Source organism: Poromitra crassiceps (genome assembly GCF_964638095.1).
Source record: "Poromitra crassiceps genome assembly, chromosome: 3".
NCBI classification, from domain to species: domain Eukaryota; kingdom Metazoa; phylum Chordata; class Actinopteri; order Beryciformes; family Melamphaidae; genus Poromitra; species Poromitra crassiceps.
Window position 1 is genome coordinate 49934856 of NC_139625.1, and position 5582 is coordinate 49940437.

A 5582-nucleotide genomic window follows, 5' to 3' on the forward strand; every position below is an offset into this window, starting at 1 on the left:
ATCAGCCTAATCTTATCTTTTATCTTAATTGTTCTTATCTTAGGTATGTCTGGGTTGACCATGACTGTTGCGCTGAACAAAGCAGTGAGATCTGGCCCCCAAATCAGACAGGCGAAACTCAGCAGCGAACTTGCTTGAGTGACATCACTGATGACATCATCACTGATGACATCACAATTGCTCGACTGACATCACTGATAACATCATCAGTGGCATAATGTTTGGTCACAATATCTTATGTCTGGAGAGTGGTCTTGGAGTGCTGATGGATGACTCTCCTCGCTCATCTGAATCACCCATGCTCCCTGGCAGCAGCAGCATCTCGGAAGATGAGTTTGAATGTCACTGTTGCTATGAAATCCTGCTGAACCCCACCACTTTAAACTGCGGCCATAACTTCTGCTGCCATTGTCTGGCTCTGTGGTGGGAGTCTTCGCACAAGAATGAGTGCCCCGAGTGCCGGGAGAGGTGGGTGGGCTTCCCTAAAGTCAACATACTCCTAAGGGATGTAGCAGACAAGCTGTTCAGTGATGTAGTGCAACGGAGGAGGGCAGAGATCCAGGCTAACCCCCAAATCTCCTGTAGCTTGCTGGCATTGCAGAAGTATGGGGGCACCATAGGTATCTCCAGGACCAAGCAGCACAAAGGAGCATACTTCTTTTTTGGAGTCTGCACTGCACTCACATGTGTGGCTGTGATGCTGCAGGTGTATCACTGGGTGGAGCAGCACGACCCACTGATCAGTAAGCCTGTGTCTCGCTGGACGCCAGAGGATGTCGTGTCCTGGCTGGAAAACCTGGGGCCCTGGGCCCAGCCCTACAGAGAACTATTCCAGCACAATGTGAATGGCCGGTTACTGTTGATGCTGGGTGACGAAGAGTTGTCCACGCCTCCCAGACTGAACAGAGCTGTTCTGGCTGAGCTAGACAGAGTTAAAGCCTTGGGATTCAAACCACCCCAAAACCTGTGGGAATACAAGGCGGTTAATGCAGGGAAGGCTCTATTCTTGCTGTATGCACTGAAGAACTCTCCTCGTCTCACACTCCTCTACTTGTATCTGTTTGACTATTCGGAAACCTTCCTGCCCTTCCTGCACACCTGCTGTCCTGCCATCACACACACTGACCAATCACTGGAAAACGGCTTCGTCCACGACACACAGATGGAACCCAGCTGGCGGCAGTGGGCGGAGTTTCTATGGAAGTACCTCCTGCTTCCATACCAGCTGATTGCAGCGTTTGCTTGGGATTGGCTAGCGGTCCACTACTGGACATCTCGCTTCATCATTGTTAATGCTATGGTGATGTCCGTGCTGGAAGGCTGCTTTCTGTGGAGGCTCTGGGCAACGGCCACGATCAGGACACTGCCAAGCAGGATGTGGAGTCACACGTGGAAGATATTATCTCAGGGCTTTGCCTTTGCCTTCCTGTGGCGTTTTCTCCCTCAGTTTGTGTGCAACTGCCTGTTCTACTGGGCTCTCTACTTCCCCTTCCCACTTCCCCTTCCCTACTAACCCCATCATGAGATATATGTTGCATTTTATATAGGTCAATTGGCATCAGCTTCAGACCAGTGACTGACAGGCCAGGAGGAGTCAACTGACCACCACACTGATTGCTACATATTCCCTTCACCTGTGCAGAGGGGAGATTTCATCCAGACAGCACAGATTCAGAGAGAGGCAGACCAAACAGCTGAACAGACTTTTGCATATATTCATCTATATCCCCTTTCCCTTGATTTTAGATTTGTAATTAATAGGAAATAAAGGATATTTTTGATACTTGAAGACCCAAGTCCGCCTGCATCTGTATTTGCACCGTAGTTTTTGGTGCCGAAAAACCCAGGATCGAGACAAAGAAGAAAAACAGAGGGGAGACGTGAATATCAGAACAAGCCATGGCAGACCTGCAAAGAATGAAGAGGACAAGGGGAGCGGCACGTAGGGCCACGCAACACGAGCAGTTAGGCTAATGGGGGAGCAGTTGCCATAAGCGTCAAAGATTACTTCCATGGGTTTGCATTGAGTTTAGTCGGAAAGCCCAAGTCGTTTCATGTGTCGCTCAAGGGTACCATGTTAGTAACAAGCGACGCACAAGGGACGGGACAAAGCGTCAATATGCTACGCGCTCGCAGTGAGAACGGGTTGGGCCACGACAAGACTTTTAAATAAGATTTAAGAAGAAATAAGAAAAACCACAATACGGACGTGTTGGAAGAATATTTGGATCAATTGATGACAAGAGAAAGCACTTTACGGGACTGTGATCAGGAGATTGAACCAGAAACACCTGTTGATGATTTGGAAGATAAAATGGATTGTTTTTCAATATCTGGATGAAATAATATCAAGGACCAGAATAAAACACATCCTAAGGAGAACATCCTCCAATAATTCTGGGTGCTCAAACTCTGACAATGATGACAGAAGATGTCAAGTTAAGTTGCCAAAATTAAATATTGAGAAGTTTTCCGGAGATGTACATCAGTGGCAAAGTTTCTGGAGCCAAGTTTGAAACTGCTATAGATAAAATAAAATAAAACATGGGTCTAACGAAGTCTGATACGTTTATTTAAAATCATTTTTATATGGCACAGCATCTAATGTATTTGCAGGACTTGCATTGTCAGATGAAAATTATGACAATGCCAAGAAAATGCTCATCAGCCGATTTGGGTGTAAAGATCTCATTATAAACACACATGAATAAACTGCTAAATTTGAACCCAGTTAAAAGAGCCACTGATGTAGCAGAATTACGCAGACTATATGATGATGACATTGAAATCCAAGTGTGTAGTCTAGACTCAATGGGAGTAGTTTCAAACACTTTATGGCAATTTGCTGTGTCCTATCCTAATGAAAATGAGACCTGAAGAAATAGCCTTGGAGTTTAAAAAGAATAACCCCCCCGTTATTTTTTCTTCTTGCTTAAACCGAATGTTTTATGGTCATGATTCAGTAGGTCACGGGTTGGCTTCGTTTGAGCCTTAAAATTGAAATGTCTATGGAGAAAATGAATGCGGAGCTTACTTCCGGGGCAAATTATGTCACGTGCCTGTTGAGCTCTATATACGGGAGTTGTGATGTCATCAGTGATGTCACTCGAGCAGCTGTGATCTTTATCAAAATCATCGTCATCGTCATCATCATCATCATCATCATCATCATCATCATCATCATACATAAAATTGGCAATGGCGTCTGTCTACGTTTTTGGTCCCACATTGTGAGATTTGTGATGATTTTGGTCAGTAATGATGTCACCGACATCTCTATGACATCATCAGTGATCTCACTCGAGCACCCGAAGATGTCATCAGCGATGATCACTCGAGCAATTGTGATGTCACTGATGATGTCACAATGTCTATGACATCATCAGTGATGTCACTCGCGCAATTGTGATGTCATCAAGTCTAGACATCATCAGTGATGTCACTCGAACACTCGATGATGTGACTGCTCTGTCACTTTGGGTAACACATTGGGTAAGTGGGTCCTGTCTGTCTGTGCAATTTGTGATGGAAGTGATGTCACTCGGGCAGGTGTGTGTGTGTGTGTGTGTGTTGAATGCATTTGCATTTTCACAACTGTGATGTCACTCGAGCAATTGTGATATCATTAGTGATGTCACTGTGATATTATCTTCTTCTTAATATAAAATTGAGTAAGTGGCTTCTGCATCCTGTCTGTCAGTCACCATTTTTTTAAAGCTGTGCAGCCGCTTCTGTCCGTTTGTAGCATATGAACGCCATCACTTACTTCAGCACCTGGATGTGATTCTTTTTTTTGCACCAGATTCCTTCCAGACCTGTGAAAAGTGTGTAGTGTACCATGGATATATTGAGCTGAAACTGCCATCTCTGATCACTTTTGCCAACTTGTACTTGTACCTGTCACTTTACCTTGCTAACTTTGTACTCTGCCACACTTGTCTGTAAATATCCATATCTTGTATTATGTTTAAATTTATGTGAATTTATTGTCACCAACTACACCAAGACAATTTCCTTGTATGTGCAAACATACTATGGCAGAATAAAATAATTTGGATTCTGATGTTGAACTGCAGTATTTTTAAATACTTTCTCTCATCATACAGAAGCTCTTACATGTATCTGCCTGATTCTTTGAACTGGGACAAATAGGATAAGGAGGCAACCTCCATGAGGAGGCAACATTGGCATTTAGAACCTGACTAAACTATGGAGAGACACAAACAAAACAACTAAGCTATGTATATAGGACGAATTAGCGTGAAGTCACTTCCCACCCAGAAATGGGGAACCTCACGGCAGTTATTAGTATCAGTTGTGCGAAACAAACGTTAATATCTCAAAAACTATAGGCTACATCACATCGCTTATATTTTGACATTCTGGGTGAGAGCAGAAGTAGCTCAAGAGTTTGATGTATAATATATGCATGTCGTGTTAAAGTCATGTGAACTGTCGCAGTTTTTTAAATGTAAACAGTCAGCCGGCTAGAGTCAGACACTCAGGCCTCCCAAAGCTCACGCTCCATAGGGTTCCATTGCCGTTGCCACCCAGTGACACGGTTTGTTTACCAAAATGCTGCTAGGCTGATCCCTCGTACAGGAACAAATCCATGCAATATGCATGGATTTGTGCCCATGTTATGTAAATAGAAACACTGCACTTGTTACCTCCTTTCCTCGATCTAGACTAGGACAAACCCCGGTTCATATAGTCATGACTGTATCTGCATTTGATCTAATGCTGGGTTTAGCCGCTAAATCGACTGGTACAGTATAACCTCATGCATTTAAAGGGCATACATGACTGAATTAACACACTGTGTTACTTGATTAGCTAGCGATCGGTACAGTCCTATAGCTATATCTATTCCAGTTAACACTCATCAAATCTAATCCTGGCTGGAAATCCCCATGCAACTCGCTGTCATATCCCATTGGCAGGTTGTGTCTAAACTGATTTGGCAACCTTTTGTCTTCTCTAATCTGGTCAAATCAATAGAAACGTTCGCCCTTGATCCGACATCGGGGGCCCTGATCGATATGGGTATTGATCAATAAGTGGTATTGGATGCATTGGGAGGTCAGTCAGTCCTAGTCGGGTCAAGGCTAATCAGTTTAAGTTGCCCACAGGCAGTAAAATGGGGGGCTAAGCAGTGTTTAAGAACTGACCAGTGGCCTGGACAGAGAGAGGCCTTGGCTCCTTCTGTGTCATGAAGGCTCCCATTGAGGAATAGAGTGAGGAGATAAGGAATGCATAGGAAACAACAACAAAGGACAATCATTTATTTAAGATCTCTAATCTCTTAAAAGATTTATACAATATTTGATTACATTTAGATACTCAAAGAGCTTCACATACAGGGGGTCGGGTGGGAACTCACCTCAACCACCACCGATGTGTAGCACCCACCTGCACGGCAGAACTCTCACCACACATCAGCACACACAGTGGAGAGTTGACTGAATAGAGTCTATTCAATAGACCATTCTCACGGGGCCCATTTTGTGTCGAAAAGGCAGGGTAAACACAGGTGCAAGCAAAACACTCATTAATGTTTTGCACCAATTAAGTAGCGGAGG

The 5582-nt window shown here is 44.1% G+C and overlaps 1 pseudogene across 1 annotated transcript; it reads left to right on the plus strand.

The window, feature by feature from the left end:
* The first annotated feature begins 217 nt into the window (after window positions 1-217).
* LOC310773134 (bifunctional apoptosis regulator pseudogene) lies at window positions 218-1513 on the plus strand (annotated as a pseudogene). The gene has a single exon. The product of its transcript is annotated as a bifunctional apoptosis regulator pseudogene (transcript).
* The last annotated feature ends 4069 nt before the right edge of the window (window positions 1514-5582 follow it).